The 18,498-nt window shown below is 39.2% G+C and overlaps 1 protein-coding gene across 1 annotated transcript in view; it reads left to right on the plus strand.

Annotated features, from left to right (window-relative positions):
* ELP3 (elongator acetyltransferase complex subunit 3) overlaps window positions 1-18,498 on the plus strand; it is a 103,963-nt gene that overhangs the window by 83,517 nt on the left and 1,948 nt on the right. The window lies entirely within an intron of this gene.

An 18,498-nucleotide genomic window follows, 5' to 3' on the forward strand; every position in this document is an offset into this window, starting at 1 on the left:
CTATTTATGTTCTTTCAAGTAGAAAATTAATATGGCCATTGGCCAAGAATTGTACAAGGCTGATAGATCACACAGTGGTGGTGAGAAATGAGGAAAACGTCCGAATGGTTGATGACAGAAATCACTGAAGTCAGAGACTGTTAGCCATTTTGTTTAAACCCATTAAACAGGCACAGAAGAGGGAAGGGAAGAAGATAGATATACAGGGTGAGTAAACCTTAAACCTTAAATATAGAGTGAGTAAATGAGTCCTTGTGGAGATGAGATCATTCTAAATCATGATGCTCAGAATATGATTCTAAAACTACATCTACAATTCCTACCAGTGAAAAAACATCAACATGCTTGTGCCTTATATAAGCCAATATGGTTTCCTAGGACCAAGATTAATGGTCTGGTGCCCCAGAGCCAGTGTTTAATGATATATGGGCAGAAAATAACAGTCATTTGGTTTCATTAAACTACAAATGGCTTAGATCTACTTATTGGACCCCAGAAACTTCACCTGTATTCCAGGCGGCAACCCTTCTCCCTTAATTTAAGGTGAAGATAGTTTTATTCTTGCATGATAATCTAGGTGAAAAGAAGCATGCATTTGTAACTAGATCTGTCTGGTAATGGACTCATAATCCTTACCAAAATGCCTAGAAAAGCTTTTCCTCATTTTGGCTTATCTGTTTGCTGATGGACTCAGGAAGCCTGCCAAAGGCAAACCGATCTCTGCCACATGTGCGTATGTGCATAGCACTTCTCAGAACGGAAGGGAAGAGATGGTTTGCTCTTTTTTTGTCTCATCCCTTTACATAATTTCTCTTTTAATAAATTATCCCCCTAATTAAATGCACATTGTTAGAGTTCTGTATATTCCTCTATTTCTCCCACTTCGGTATTCTAACAATTGTACATACTTCTTTTTTGTTTCATGTTCCCACAGGATTTTATCATGGTGGTGCCTAATATCTTTATTTTATTTTTTTAAAGATTTTATTTATTTGTTTAACAGAGAGAGACACAGCAAGAGAGGGAACACAAGCAGAGGGTGTGGGAGAGGGAGAAGCAGGCTTCCCACTGAGCAGGGAGCCCGATGTGGGGCTCGATCCCAGGACCCTGGGATCATGACCTGAGCCGAAGGCAGTTGCTTAATGACTGAGCCACCCAGGCACCCCAATGTCTTTCTTTTTAAAGACAATAGATACAACATAAAATATTGCTTTGCTACCAGGATTTTCTTAATTTTAGCATCATTATTAATCAGACTAGCATTGATGACATAATATACTATTTTCCTAGATAAGAAATTAGCTAACTGTTGGCTAATTGGTGTCTGTATTGCCACTGGGCTGTGGAGCATTGTTGCTCATCTTCTCTCAGGACTCTTTATTCCCTGACTTGACATTTATTCATTTGTAGATGAATCAGGTACCAGATTGTAAAAATACTTTGCATATCAAGTGCATTATACTCATTCCTCTCTTGGGATCTCATGACTATATTAATTAAAGCATGTTTTTCAAGTATTCCTGAATAAGCCACTAGTGAGTTTTCACTGTTTGGATCGTGTCAGCAACTGAATATGATGAGGTTTCCTAGGCCGAAGCTAGTGATCCAGGGAGGTAGTAGCTTGTTGACCCTTGAGGAACAGCATCTGGCAAGTGCTGTTGCTCTTCCCAGGTCCTTGCTGGCAGGTTTCCTTGTGTCTCAGAAATGTGCACATGAGCGTCCCAGAGGACAGCCTTCCTAATGTTGACACACATTTGTATGCTTTTTCTCCCCATTCTTGTTCCTCTTAGTTTTTGGATATTGGGAATTACGACTGTGCTTCTGCTTGGGAAGAGGAATAGTGTTATGTCACGTGGCTCCTAATAATATTCCCAAGAGGTCTGGGAGCTTGGATAGAAATGACTGCCTTAATTATAAAGTTAGACACTTCACAGGCTTTTTTCTGAGGAAGGAAGCCTTCTCCAAAGTGGTCTAGTCTAGACTACTCATCATCTGCTGTCTGTCACAAAGTCTGTTTATAGTTTGTTGCAATGTTAACGCCTTATCAATATAACTTTCATATGATTAGTACCGTTCTTTTCTGTAAATATTTGACATTGCTATAATCCATTCAATTTGATGAAACTTTCCTCTTTTAGATCTATTAGAGGCAAGGATTTGGCAGATTCTCCCCTCTTTGGGTGAGCAGATCACTAAATAATGCTGGAAAACATTGATGCTGCCTTCCTTAGCAACTAAGATACTGCTTTTATGGAGTCTTTTAGTTTAAGCATTTCTAATGCCAACAAGACATAACACAGGGAATTTTTTTATTCTTTGGTCAGCTGTCTCTGACTAATAGCTCACATTTCCAAGACATTACCTGGTAGATTTAGGGTTTTAGATAGTGGCCGTGGGATATAATGTTTCCTTATGCCCCTCCCCCCCATCCTCTCCCTCTCTGAGCATCCAGTTGTCCAGTTTGTCTAGTATTTATGAATGAATCACTGATATTTGGTATACCAGTCCAGAAGCCCCAGATCTAGATCCTGTGTGCTCTGTTATCTCTTACTGCAAATCCTACTAATTAGTGATTGTTTTGGTTTATTTCTTGTTGTGTAACACACCACACCAAAATTTGGTGGCCTAACAGAACAGCCGTTTTATTTTCTTAGTGATTCTGTGGGTCAGAAATTCAGCAGGGCATAGAAGGGATTGCTCATTTCTGTTTCACGATGTCTAGAGCCTTAGCTGGGGTGGCTTAAATGGCTGTAAACTGACTAGGTTGGCTTGTCTGGAGTCTCACTTCTAGCCTGTAGCAGGTGCTCAGTTGAGACTGTCAACATGAGCACCTTGGTTCTTCTCCAAATGACTTGCATGTCCCATAGCATGAAAGGCTGGGCTCTAAGAGGAAGGGAACAAAGACTTGGACTTAGAAGTCCCAGAACATCTTATATTCATTATCTGTTTCTGTGTAATAAATAACCACAAAACTTAGTGGCTGGAAAGAACAAGCAGTTATCTCACAGTTTCTGTAGGTCAGAAATCTAGAAGTGACTTAGCTGGGTACCTCTGGCTCACAGTATCTCATAAAGCTGCAGTTAAGGTATCAGCTGGGGATATAATCATTTCAGGATTCAGTTGGGGTTGAAAGATCTGCTGCCAGGTTTACCATGTGGTTTTGGCAGGCTTCTTCAGTTCCTCACAGGCTGTTGGTCTTAGGGCCACAGTTCCTCACCATGCCACATAGGCCTCTCTATAGGGCTGCTCATCATATGTCAGCTTGCTTCCCTCAGTAGAGTGATCACAGAGACAGAGAGCCCCTTAAGATGGAAGCCACAGTCCTTGTACCTAGTCTTAGAAGAGAGTCAAGTCCAGCCCACCCTCAAGGGGAAGGGATTGTGCAAGACTGAATACCAGTAGACAGTGACCTTTGGGAGTCATCTTAGAGACTGCCTACCACAGTGTGACTTAGGCCCCATTCTGTTGGTTACCAGCGTCATTGGGCCAGCCCAGATTTAAAGGGAGAGGAAATACATCCACTCTTAAAGAGAGGATCTGGTGACAGCCATTTTTGCCTACTAAGTTAAATACATTTTCATTAACTTGAAATTAACAGGCATACAGTCCCTTTCTACAGGAAACTTCATTTAGCCTTCTCCCAAGATGGACTCTCTTTGAGCGTACATAGGTTCAAGGGTTCTTATCCCAAACCCAATATCAGATTTTCATAGAGCCAGTCATGGCAGCACCATTATACCTAATACTGTCCTAAGCAGACTTTGGCAGGCCCCCACAAGTAGCCCCTGCATCTGATCTTTTGTCTGCCATCTCTCTTCCATGAGGACATTTGTGTATTTCCCTTTACAAGCCTATCTAAATCCTATCTGATCCTTTAGATCTATGATATTGGCCATTTATATCTTTCTTCTAGGTTATGGAATATGGAAGACTATCTTTGGGCTGAGGGTACATGGTTTCTCTTTAGAGATATCTATCCCCCCACAGACACCTGAAAATAGTTAATAAACCTTAAAGTCTTTTTTTTAAATTTGGGGAGGTAGTAAATTATATATGACATAAAATTGACCATTATAACCATTTTTAAGTATACAGTTCAGTGGCATTAGTTACAGTCACAATGTTGTACAACCATCACCCCTATTTCCAAAACATTTTCATCACCCCAAACAGAAACTCTGTACTCATTAAGTAATACTCCCAATTCTCCCATCTCCCCAGCCCCTAGTAACCTTTAATCTACTTTCTGTCTCTGTAAAATAGAATCATACAGTGTGTGGCTTTTTTGTCTCTGGCTTATTTCACTTAGCATAATGTCTTCGGGGTTCATCTATACTATATACATTAAAGGATTTTGCTTCATTTATTAAGACTGAATAATATTCCATGTGTGTATGGTGTGTGTGTGTATTCATATGTATACATACAGTTTGGGTTGTTTCCATATTTTGGTTATGTGAATAATGGTACTGTGACATTGGTCATAGTTTAGTTTGGATCTAGTCGAGTCCCTACTTTCAGTTCCTTTATGTAAATACTCAGAAGTAGAGTTGCTGGATCAGACAGTAATTTTTTTTAACTTTTTCAGGAATCACCAAACTTTTCTACAATGGCTACGTCATTCATTTTACATTCCTATCAGCAATGCTTAAGAGTTCTAATTTTTCCACATCCTTGCCAACACTTGTTATTTTCCTTTTTTTTTTTTTTTTTTAAAAAATAACCATCCTAGTAGGTGTAGAGTGATGTTTTATTGGGGGTTTAACTTTGATTTTCTTAATGACCAATGATGTTGAACATCTTTTTTGTGCTTATTTGTCATTTGTGTATCTTCTTTAGAAAAACGTCTATTCAAGTCCTTTGCTCATTATTTAATTGGGTTGTCTTTCTGTTGAGTTTTAGGAATTCTTCATATTTTCTGGATACCTTTATAAGATCTGTGATTTGCAAGTATTTTCTTCCATATACATTCATAAAGTTTAGAGGTCTGTAGTTTTCTTTGTACTGTCTTTGTCTGGCTTCATTATCAAGGTATTGCTAGCCTTATAGGCTGAGTCCTACCTCGGTTTTTTGGAAGTGTTTGAAGATTGGTGTTAATCCTATAAACATTTAATAGAAATACCAGTAAAGCCATCTAGCCCTGGGTTTTTCTTTGGAGGTTTTTGATTACTGATTCGATCCCCTTACTTGTTATAGGACTATATAGACCTTCTATTTCTTCTTGAGTCAGTCTTTGTGTTTCTAGGAATTTGTCCATTTTAACTAAGTTATCCAATATGTTGGTGTACACACACATCCATATTGTTGTTCATAGTATTCTTATAATTCTTTTTATTTCTGTAAAGTCAGTAATGTTTCCTCTTTTATTTCTAATATTAGTGATTTCAGTCTTTTTTTAATACTTTTTTCGTACTTCGTAAGATTTCAGTCTTATTAAATTTATTAAGATTTGTTTTATGACCTGATATGTGATCTAAGTTGGAGAATGCTCCATGTCCAGTGTGGAAAATGTATATTCTGCTGTTGTTCAGCGATGTGTTCTGTACATGTCTGGTAGGTCTAATTGGTTGAAAGGGTTTTTCAAGTCCTCTATTTCCTTGTTGATCTTCTGTCTTATTTTTCAAGAAATTATTGAAAATGTGTATTGAAGTCTCCAGTTCTGAATGTAGAACTATTTATTTCTCCCTTCAGTTCTGTCCATTTTTGCTTCATGTATTTAGGAGCTCTGTTGTTAGGTGTAAATATGTTTATAATTGTTAAACCTTGATGAACTGAACCTTTTATCAATATGTCACATCCTTCTTCATCTCCTTTTTTTTTGACTTAAAATACCTCTTCTTTGATAGTATATCCACCCCAGCTCTCTTTTGGTTACTGGTTATTTTCTTAGTGATTACCTGAGGGATTACAATTAACATCTTAAACTTCCAGCAACCTAGTTTGAATAATACGAATTTAGTTTTAATAGTATGCAGACCCTTTGCTCCTATACATATCTGTCTCTGTTTTGCCTTGTTGCTGTCATAAATTACATCTTTATGCCTGTAAGTCTCTTAACAAATTTATAATCATTGTTTCATGAATTTGTCTTTTAAATTATATAGGGAAAAGAAAGGAGTTACAAACCAGTACAATAATACTGGCTTTTGTATTTACCTATGTAATTAATCTTTAGCAGTGTTCATTCATTCATTCTTCATTCTCCTTCCTTCCTTCCTTCCTTCTGTCCTTCCTTCCGCTTTGAGTTACTATTTAATGTCCTTTCGTTTTGGCCTGAAGGATTCTTGTAGGTAGGTCTAGTGGTAACAAACTTTCCTAGCTTTGGTTTATTTGGAAATATCTTAATTTCTTCTTTATCCATAAGAGATTATTTTGCTGTTTATAAAATTCTTAGTTGACAGATTTATTTGTTTGTTGCTTTCAGCACTTTAAATGTGTCAGCCCATGCCTTCTGACCTCCATGGTTTCTGGGATTAGCTGTTGATATTATTGAGGACCCCTTGTATGTGATGAGTCAGTCTTCACTGCTTTCAAGATTCTTTGGCCTTTGACAATTTGGCTATAATGTGCCTTAATGTGGATCTTTTTTGAGTTTATCCTGCTTGGAACTTGTTGAGCTTCTTAGAAGTACAGTTTCATGTCTTTTGGCCATTATTTCCTTAAATATTTTTTTTCTACCCTTTATCTGTTTCATCTCCCTCTGAGACTTCTATGATGTGTATGTTGGTATGCTTCACGGTGTCTCACAGGTCTCTTGGGTTCCTCGTTCTTTTTTCTTTCTGCTCCTTAGACTGGACAGATTCAGTCATATTATCTTTAAGTTCACTGATTCTATTTTCTGTCTGCTCAAATCTGCAATTGAACTCCCTCTAGTAAATTTAAAAATTTTTTGCTGTTGTATTTTTCCATACCAGTATTTGTTTGGTTTCTTTTTACAATTTCTCTTTATTGACATTCCTTCTTTGTTCATACGATGTTCTGATTTCCTTGAGTTCTTTTTTTGAATTGAAATATATTTGACATACAACATTGTATAAATTTAAGGCATACAACCTGTTGATTTGATAAATTTATATATTGTAATATGATTCACGTTATAGTATTATTAACACTTCTAACACATCACATAGTTATTTCTTTTTTGTGGTAGGAATTAAGATCTAGTCTCTTAGCAAGTTTGGTGTTTATAATATTGCTGTCTGTTAATCACTGTGCTGTGCATTAGATCTCTAAGAATTACTTATCTACAAGTTGCAAGTGTGTACCCTTATACAGTATCTCTCCTATTCCCCCACCCTCCCAGCCCCTGGCAACTACCGTTCTACTGTTTTTATGAATTTGGGTTTTTTTTAGATTGTACGTATAAGTGATATCATATGTTATTTGTCTTTGTCTGACTTATATCACCTAGCATAATGTCCTCAAGGTCCATCCATGTTGCACGTGGCAAGATTTCTTTCTCATGGCTGAATAATATTCTGTTGCATGTACTATGTACCATATACCACATTTTTTTAATCCATTCACCCATTGACAGACACTTAAGTTGTTTCCATATTTTGGCTAGTGTGGATAATGCTGCAGTGAACATGGAGTGCATATCTCTCTTCAATATCTTGTTTTCATAACCTTTGGATGTATATACCCAGAAGAAGAATTATTGGATCATATGGTAATTCCTTTTTTTTTTTGGTAATTCTATTTTTAATTTTCCGAGGAACCTCCATACCCTTTTCCATAGCGGCTGCACCAATTTACATTCCCACCAACATTGCACAAGGATTCCCTTTTCTCCACATTCTTGCCAACACTTGTTCTTTTGTCTTCTTGCTGATGGCCATACTAACAGGTGTGAGGTCATATCATTGTGGTTGTGATTTGCATTTCCCTGTTGAATAGTGATGTTGAGCACCTTTTCATGTACTTGTTGGCCATGTGGATATTTTCTTTGGAAAAATGTCAGTTTTAGCTCCTCTGCCCATTTGTAATCAGACTGTTTTTTGTTACTGGGTTGTATGAGTTAAGTATTGTGGATATTAACCCCTTATCCAATATGTGAATTGCATATATTTTTTCCCGTTTTGTAGGTTGTCTTTTCATTTTGTTAATTATTTCTTTTGCTGTACAGAAGCTTTTTAATTTGTGCAGTCCCCCTTATTTTTGCTTTTGTTGTTTGTGCTCCTTTAGTTCTTTGTCCATGGTTTCCTTTAGCTTCTGAGCATATTTAATACAGTTGATTTTGCCTGGTAATGCAGTGTCTAGGCTTCCTTAAGCATAGCTTCTGTCAAATTCTTTTTTTCCTGGGTTTTCTATTGTTGTCAAGAACTGCACATTTGAATATTACAAAAGTCAGACTCTCCCCCTCTGCAGGGATTGCTTTTAAGGGCTGTAGTCATCCATTTGTATAGTGACTTTTTCAAACTGTTTTTTGTAAAATTGATTCTTCGTTGCATGTGGCCACTGAAGTTTCTGTTCTCTCTGCAATCAGCCTGTGACCCAACAGGGATTTTCTTAAATGTCCCCTTAAAAAAGGGGAAGGGTGGTGTTTGTCTCTTCAAATTTTACAATAAACACCCCAGAGAAGCCTGCACAGCAAGGAGGGGCCAAAACAAAGACACTACTCCCCCCAGGAGTCTCCACACCAAACCAAATATACAACCCCAAATTTTTAAGGAACAAGGGCTTACTGCCTACCATGGCTGCAGCCAACCACCTAGAAATAGGGAATAGTAGGTGCTTTATATCAGCTGCTCTCCTGTCAGAGTTCAGCAGCCCCTTCATCAAGCACCCCCAGATGCTGTAAGTGTCTTATTAAGTTCTAGTGTCCCAAAATAATTGATTCTATTTTTTCCAGTTTAGTGGTTGTTTCAGTGAAGGGACTGATCTCTGGAGTTTCCTACTCCACCATTTGCTCATTTAAAGTCTGCTTTTTAAAAGACTATAAATAGAAGGGATCCCACTTCCTACCAGGTTACAGATGGCACAGTCTTTAACTTCTGCAGAGACACACTAATGATTTGGGACATGAGCAAAGTAGTGAGAATGATCTGTGACATACAAATATTCTGCACTGATACGAACAGAGCCACTCTATTTTTGAATTAGAAGATTGTAGGCTCTCCTATATCAGATACCCTATGAAGGAAAAAAAAAACCTTTCTAAGAGCTATAGGATAACCCAGCACCATCACCCTACTGTAAGTTAACACAGCTTTCATTTAGATTCTCTATAACTGCTTTATAAGTTACCTTTTATTCTTTGTTCAGTTTGTCTTTATTATCTTAGTATAGCCATTTCAGAATGGATAGAGGAACTTTTAGGCTGCTGGGTAGCAGGTTGGATCCTATAGCTCTACTCAGATATTCTTTGTATCTTCCGAGATGATCTTCCAAGATAGAATAAGGTACTAATATGCTGTATTAATGACTTCCAATAATCAATTGCTTTGAAGAGCTATGATTATATGTAGGTAACTTCGTAAGATTTTTTTTTAGAACAAGAAAAAAAAACCTCTCTCAAAGATTTAAGGCCATTGAGTTAATTGGTTCATTTTCAAACGTTCAGAATAAACACCTTTCTCCAACTCTCATATATGTGCATTGTTGAAGAGTGAAATATTGCCATCCAACTAAGAGATCAATGAGATCAATAAAGTCTCATTTCAATAGCAAATGAATGAAACTAATGAATACATTTCCCTTGTATTAATGCTGCTAGGCACGTATCAACACTCAATAAATAGTTGATTAATTGAACGCAAAAGTAATTAAAACAGTTTCTTTATTTTTATTTCACTGATTTTTTTAAAAATGATCATGAATCATCATCTCAGTCTTTTGTACCTACTCGGAAAAATCAGATTTAGGTTTCAAAGGATAGATTTAGCATATTTTCTCTTTTCAAGTTTGGCTTTAGGAATGTGATGTGGGCCGAATTTTAATTCAGTCCAACACATGACTAGCAATTAAGAGGACGGCCTTGTGTCTTAACAGAGGTAGTGTCAAAGAACTGGAATGCTCCTCCAGATTTCACATTCATTTTCCTGCTTCAGACATGAAAGCGTCTAAATTATTAGGTCACAGTTTTTCTTTCCTTAAAGAATTCTAGGAGATTAAACTCTTTTAATTTCCAGTTCCTAGTACATACTTAATAATTACTTGATATTAAATTTCCTTTTTCTTCCTGTATTAAATCACATTAGTAATTTCATGTTCTTCCTTTGTCCAGTTAGAATCACTAAACCCAAGTTTTTTTGACGTTCCACATGCATGAAGAATTTATTTCCATATTCAAACAAGCATTCATATAGTTAAAATTACTAAATCTTAACTTCTCTGTCATTTTTAAAAGTTGACAGTAAACTGTAACAAATAGGAAAGTGAATTGTTTAACCGATGCCTGTGTCGGCCTTACTTAGAGGTCAAGAACATATGCGGCATCCAAGAAGTACCCCCTGTTGGCTCCTTCCACCATTCTCTCCTCCCACCTCCTTGCCTTCTTCCTTCCACCAGCAGCCCAGCTTTTTTGGTATTTTCTTCCATGTATTCTTGTTATACTCCACTACCTAATTCTGAATCCCTTAACTATAGTTTAGGTTTGTTATTGTTAGTTTTAGATAAATGGAATCATTTTAGTGAATTTGTTGTTGTTCTGGCTGCTTGTGTGCAACATTGTGAGATTGAGTCACATTGTGTGTAGCTGTGTTCATTTTCACTCATTTTCATTGATACATAGGATTCCATTATGCAAATATCTCACAGTTTGTTTGATTCTTGCTGGATATTTGTATAGCTTCCAGTTTGGGCTCATGAATATTCTTATATATGTATCCTGGGGCCCATGTGCACACATTTTTGTGGACAATGCACCTAGGAGTGGCTTGTTGGATTACAGGGAGTTACATGTGTTTATAAGAATCTACAAAGTGGTTTACTATATTGCTACCAATTTTCACTCCCACTAGGAGTATATGAGTTTTAGTTGTTCAGTATGTATGTGATGATAGTTTCTGTAGTTTTAATTTTTATTTCCTCATGACTGATATAGTTGACTCCCTTTTCATATGTTTATTGGTCATTTAGATATTTTCTGAAGTTTCTCCATGTATGATACTATTTCAGAAATCCACAAGACTAATTTATTATTCCTATTTTTGTTATATACACTCAATATTCATTTGGATTTACTGTTATATTTATTACTTTCTTTGCTTTTTATTTTCATTGATATATAGGATCCCATGATGCGGATATATCACAGTTTATCTGTTTTATTATTGATGGGTAATCAGGTAATTTGCAAGTATTATTTATGCCTAAAGAATTTACTTTTTTAGTAATCTGGTAGCAAATTATTCAAGTTTTGACTGTATGGCATGTCATTATCTTGTTCCATTCTTGAATTCAGTTTTCACTAAGTAAAGAATTCTGGGTTTGCATTTATTTGCTTTTAGCACCTTGAAGCTGTCTTTCCACTGTCTTTGGCTTTTAATGATGTAGTTAAGAACTCTCAGGTCTGTCTTGAGGATATTTCTCTGGCTGCTTTTATGTTTTTATTTTTTAATATTGTCTGGTTTTAGAGTGTGTTTTCTCTAGTTTTACTGTGGTGTTTCTGAGTATGGGTTTTCTCTGCTTGGGCTTCTTTCAATGGGAAGTTGATTTTTTTTTTTTAATTGAGTAATTTTCAGCTTCGATCTCATATTGACTCTATCCCATTCTCTCCCCCCTTCCTGGGACTGCAGTTAAACATATGTTAGACCTACTCATTGTATCCACTGTGTCTCATACCCTCCTTCCCTACCCCCTTGCTTTGTTTCTCCATGTGTCATTGTTGATAGTTTCTTCTAATTCAGTCTAAGCTACTGCTAAACTCATTCATTGATGCCTTAGTCCTCATTTTATTTTTCAGTTCTGATTTCTATTATCTTTTTCAACTGTTCTATCATGTTTTATAGCTTTTTGTTGCTTTTAAAGTCTTAAATTCAGCTTCTATCTCAATGAACATAGTAAGCATAGTTCTACAATCTACATCAGATAACCTCAGATCTGGAGTACCTGCGTGCAGTCTCTCGTTACCCTGTTGTCTTGTTTCAAAGTATACCTCATCATTTTTTATTTGCTGAGCATTTTATGAGAGAATTTGCTTTCAAGAATACTTCAAGACCTAGATGATGTTAGCTTCTTCCAAGGAGGATCTCTCTTTCCTTTTGCCAGGGCATCTAAGAGCACTAGTTGTCCAAGAAAAAGGCTTAAGGTTTATCGAGGTCCTTTGAATGACCCCTCCCCAGCAGGCCCTCTCTCCACTTCAAAGTTGAGCCTTTCAGAGACAGTCCAGAAAGGGATCATTAGGCTGGAGACTGTGCCTTTACTAGGCTCTGGATTCAGACCCCCATCTGTTCCTTCAGCTCCTTGAGTCTTAGAAGCAACTCTGGCTTTCAGTTACTCCCACAGTGCAGAGCACAGCCCTTCATGGAGAGGAGTGAGATGAGCAGTATTATAGCTAGTTCTCTGCTTCTGGTGGCCATGTGACTTCTGCCCAGTACTGCTTGTCTCCAGCTGGTCTCTGTGGATCTCAGCTGCCCTTCCTGGATTGGCAAACACCACCAAGGCAGAAAAGTCTACTCCCTTCTTAAAGCTCACCTTTTCGTCTTATTCTCTGCCTGATAATAACTGTTAGTAGACCTTTGGTGTTGGGGTTTTGTTTGTTTTTTCAAGTTGATCTTAATCATTTAGTGTGCCACAGTCCAGCCTGAAGTCACCTTCTTTTCTATAAGCATAATACTCCTCCTGACTTGACTGCCCTTCCTCTGGGATCTGGTTCCATCATTGTTCCATCTTTGTTGCTTTTTCTCTCCAAACTTTATATGGTGTTTTTCTTCATTTTAGAAAAGGTGACCACAATTTATCAAGTTGTTACTGAAAAGTAACAGTAGGTTTCACATTTGTAAGCCGTATCTGTTAACAGTTTGTTATTGCCTATGTTATCTCACCGTTTTATGTAATTTTTCTTACTGAGCCCTATTAATGAAATGAAAATAAGGTCACCATGTTTATTTCATCTAGTGATTTATCAAAAAAGATACTGACAAACTAGACACAGATAAGAGAGGTAAAGTGATGAAGACAAGCCAGTTAGTCGTCCATTCTATGCTGCTACTAGAGCAGACTTGATGTTTAAAACCAGGGTGGGGGAAGGGGCTGGGGCACTACCCACAACACCAGTACTGCCAGTGCTGTAGCTTAGCAGAAATACTGGGAGCTGTGGAGATGAGGGACTTGGGTCTGAATTACAGTTCTGCTTCCTAACTCTGTGACCTTTTGTTAGGACCCTTTCTGGAACTCACATTCCTCATAGGATAGTAATTCCAATCTCCAATCTTTTTTTTTTTTAAGATTTTATTTATTTTAGAGCGAGAGCATGCTTGCCAGCAGGGGAGGGGTAAAGGGAGAAGGAGGGAATCTCAAGGAGATTCCGTGCTGAGCACAGAGCCTGATGCAGGGCTCGATCCCAGGACCCCGAGATCATGACCTGAGCTGAAGCCAAGAGTCAGACGCTTAAATGCCTGAGCCATCCAGGTGCCCCTTTGTTAGGTGCTTAAGTTGATATGTCAAGCATCTAGATGCAATGCCTAGCATTTCTAAGTGCTCAAGAAAGTTCTTCCTCCTCTATCTAGGTTTATACTTTGTACTCAATCAACTATAAAGTTGTTGCTTCCTTTGTTTTGAAATGGAGTTAGGTGGGGTTGTAGGCTCATGTCCTGCTCCTGACTGACTTTCTCTCTTGAAGGGAAAATGTGTTTTCAGTTTTCTCAGCCTCTACTTTGGTGTTGGGTTTATCCTTTTAGAAGGAAAGGGCTGCGGTAATATGGAGAAGCAAAGAGTTGTTTTGTGCCCAATTCAGGCACCACATTGACTAGTTTACTCCTTTTGCTTACTTCTTCCCCCTTCGTTTTCTAAAATAGAATCAGTGGAATTTAAGTAAACAGATTTGTTCCATTTTCCTCTTTCATTAATCTTAAGGTTTTGTGATTTTTATTCCCCCACTTTTACTAAAGAGCATTAAACAACCCATAATTAACCTGCTCCTGTAGCCAGGGGCTGAGGCAGTTGGCATGTGTGTACACTCTACGTGATTTCCTTTCTGTCCTCAATGTTTAGAGTATGCAAAACAAGCTAAATGGTGTGCATCTTTCAAAGAGAGGAGAGGGGGTCAGAAAGCAGAGCCATTTTCACCAACCGTGAGGGTCTGGAGGCTTGAAGGCATTTGGTACAGAAAAAGGATCAGGGAAATACTATAGCCCCTGGTCTCCCCTAAGTGGCAGGTTCCCAGGTGGTGGGCAGCTCTTGGCAGCCAGCCTTGGAGCAGTAAGCCAGAGATCCTAGTTGGGAAAGGGAGCAGAGGCTTTCCCACCTAGTGCTGGCCAGCTCTCTCTTCCTGTCACCCCATCAGAGTGAATAGCGTCCCCTGTCTTTATCTCTGTCCTGGGGCACAGGTGGAGGCCAGGAAGGTAACTACAGAGGCTGGTCACTGAAGCCAAATCACAGAGTGTCACTCCAGCACATTTCAGGATCCTCTTCTGTCACCTTACCTCATTTCATCATCATCACAACCCGCAAAGTGGTGAAGATAGAAAATTTATCCTGCCTCTGAGAGTAGGAAAACGGCCCCCACGATATAGGTAACTTCTGCTTGTGGGTTACAGAACTTGGAGGATGAAAGGAAGCAGGCATGTGGCCCACCCCCGCTGTTCCCCCGTCCTGATGGCTCTACTAACCACTGGCCATAGGGCACCCTGAGGGCCGCTTGCTGTGTGTCGGCGCAAGTCCTGCTCGCTCCCCAGCCCAGGGCTTCGCAGACACCCAGATGACTGAGTCGAGAACTCAGTTACACATTCAGCCCACTGCATCTCTCCTCAAGGGCAGGAGCAGCGTTAACGCTGAGGCCTGTGACACAGCCTGCTGACGTCAGTCCCGGAGGCTGGCTGACGTCAGTTGTGACACGTAATTGCTTGTTGTTGGCCGAATAACAAGAGGAAAGTTACCGTGACGGGACTGTTTGGAGCCCTGCTCAGCACGCGGGGGGATGGGAGCAGGGTGTGGCCTGCACCCAGCCTGGGTGATGGTGTGTTCTCCTCCAAGCTGGCTAAGAGTACTAATGCTTTTACCAGTCTGTTCTGCAGATTGTAGAAACGGCAGGGGGGTGGGAGTGGCGGCTGGCGGATCTTTCAAGAAACGGGAGGCACAAAGAAATACAAATGGGGAGTATTTTTGCTTAGTTGGTTAAGACCCACTGGAGGTCAGAGTTCTTTCCCCCAAATTCTTAAATCTTCCCAGAGGGTCCAGAAGTAGATCTTCCATCTCAGTGCTACAGCATGTTACTGAAAACAGGATAGGACCTTGAAAATACACCTTTCTTTCAAAAAAGCACACAACGCCTGAGTGCCTCTTCTCAAGCTGGTAATGGTTTCTAGGGCCCGTGCCCTGTATAAAGGCAGAAAGAGAGCTCAGGGAGCCTGGATGCTCAGTGAGAATCATGGCTGAGGAATGCTTCGTTGTGCCCCTGTAAAGCTGTTCTTTTCAGCAGCATGCTTAGGAAATCGGGACACACTCAAGGTGAGTGAAATTCTGCAGTTATCCAAGGCCTGGCTAGTCCCGTCTCAGGAGCTGCTTCTGTCTCACCTCTGCAGCTGGTTGTGGTGGACAGTTAGAGGATGTAGCATGTCTCAGGAAGTAGAGCACTCTGACCAACGGTACATCTTTGGTCTGGTAGTTGATGGTAAAGAAGATACCATCATCTTTATTTGAAAGAAGGCAATTAAAACATGTCTCCAGTGACGAAGCTGAGCAGAACCAGAAGGAAACAGATGTATTTTGTGACTTCCCCTGAGTAGAAAGCTAGAAGCATTAACAGTTTGGTGGATGAACTGATAACTGTTGAAGCTGGGTAATGGGTATCTGGAGGTTTGATACGCTATCATCTCTACTTTTATATATCTGAAATTCTCCATAATGGATTAAGTCCATGGAAAATGGCATCTGCTTTGTGAAATTAGAAAATATAAAAAGCCAGAAATGGCAGTTTTATTAGAGATAATAAATTGAAAAGCTGCCTCTAAATCTTTTAAGTTAACAAGGTAGAAAACTTGTAACTAGATGAAGAAGTCCTTCCCTTAATGCCTTTTACATTGAGTCATTCCCACTGCCTGGCACCTAACAACACAGAGGCAATTTTTTTTTTTTTTTCTTTTTTTAAAGACATCCCCAGGAGCACATTTCTTCATATGTACACAACATGATAACTGAATACAGTACAAGATAATCTGCAAGCATTTATCGCATATTCATTATATGCCAGACACTTATTAAGCCCTGATGATGGAAGTCATTGACTTCAAAGAGCTTACATTCTAGGAGGGGAGCTAGACATACAAGTAAAATAAAGCACAGCATGATTACCAAAACAACAGGACGATAAGTAAGGGATGTAGCTAGCATGGAGAGAGGGGCTATGATTTCTAGCTTCTTCGTGGGTAGGGGAAGTATGTGCAAGGGTCTCCTGGTGGTTTGTCCAACTTGGGGGTTCAGTGTGGAGTGGGCCACTCATCCTTTTCCTTCTGCCTTATTTCACTGAATTCTCTGGACAAATTGATTTGTCAAAATACATTAAAACAGCTGTTAAATGAATTGTCCCTCTGGAGTTTTTTTTTAATTGAGATATTACATGCAAAAGTACATGTTAAGCACACCACTTGATTAATTTTTGCATGTAAATTACATTCCCATGTAACTACTAGATTAAGATAGAACATTTTCAGCACTCCAGAAGACTTTCTCCTTCCCTCTTTCAGTCCATATCATCTTCCAGATGTAACCAGTACTCTGACTTCTAGGACCATAAAATTCGTTTTACCTCTGCCTGAACTTGGTGTTAACAGGTGAACTTGTGTTAACCTTTTATATCTGGTTTCTTTCATACACATTAGGTCTGTGATATATATCAATTGAATGGATAAATTGTATTTTCACACAATAGAATACTACACAGCAATGAAAAAAGGAACTATAGCTTATTTGTAAGAACATGGATGAACCTCCTGTTTGGATATTAAATAATGTCTTTTGTTGGATGTAAGCATTCATTTCTCTTTTCACTCAAGAGTATAATTGCTGGGTTATAGGATATGCTTATGGATAGAGAACTTTAGGAGAGGTTGTGCCCCTCTGGGGGTTTTCAGCCTTCTTGCTGTATTCAGGGGTCTGAGATGCCACGTGACCTGTACTGTGTTTTGTTTTCCCCTTGCTCTACCCCAAGCCACAGTGTTGAACAGAAGTAATGATTAGAAATGCAGAGACAAGGTGCAGTTGTGTGAGATGGAGTATCAGTAATCCTCGACTTCAAAGGGAAAGTCTCCAGTGACCTGTTCTCACGGGACAGTTTTGCGACCTCCATCATGCCAGCTTCAGTTCCATTTTCTAAACACTTGGAAAATTTTGAAGGGGATGGAAAACAAAACTTGGTGGGAAGGCCTGTTACTAAATAGCAAAGGTTTGGGCTAAAGAACTAGGCTAGACTTGGAAGAGCGAACAATTATTTGGTTCCAGGCACAATCCGCAGTACTAGAAATACAAAGTTAGGAACAAGATAAATAGAACTTCCACCGCACAGGGAGGCAGAGCAGCGACACAGTCCACTGTGGGGAGAGCTATGGGGGCAAAGCACGGTAAAGAAATACGCTGTTGTTTTCATTCACATTGCACACAGTGCTCCGTGACTACTTACACTGACACCAGATGCAGCGGTTTTCCACACATCAAGCAATTCTGCAATAGCAGCTGGGTGTCCTGCAATTTAACTCCATTCTGACACTGTCTCCCTGGAGATAGCATCAGATCCCACAGGTTAAGGGCTCAGGCCCACAAGAATGTCTGCACTTCAGATGCCCATTGCAAGTCCAGCTTCTTACCTGTGCTTTTGACTTATAAATGGAAGTTTCCACTACCTCCCTCCTCGGGTTCAGTTAATTTGCTAGAGGGAACAGCATGAGCAAGGACCTGGAAGCTAAAGAAAGAGCCAGACATATGCAGAGAACTTAGAAATATTTTAAATTCACCAAGACTGAAGCATAGTGTTTAGGGAGAGAGTTGTAGCAAGAGATGAAGCTAGAAATATAAGCAGCTAGGTACCAAGTCATAAAAAGCTTTAAAAGAATAACGACAGCAACCAGTGTTTCTGAGGAATTGGCCTTTTTCAGACTGAACTAATGACATTTCATAGACTCTCATTTAATATTCGACATCCTTAAAACATAAGTACATTATTACAGACGATCAAATAATCAGGGAAAGTAAGTAAGTGGCCCAGGCCACAGACCTATGCCATGACGGGTCCAGGTCTCAGACCCATAGCAAACTGATCCAAAGCCCATCCTCTTAACCACTCCTACAGATACTACCTGAGAAGCCATGCTCTCTCCTCTTAGGAGCTCAGCTTCTTACGTG

Source organism: Neomonachus schauinslandi, chromosome 2 (assembly GCF_002201575.2).
Source record: "Neomonachus schauinslandi chromosome 2, ASM220157v2, whole genome shotgun sequence".
NCBI lineage: Eukaryota > Metazoa > Chordata > Mammalia > Carnivora > Phocidae > Neomonachus > Neomonachus schauinslandi.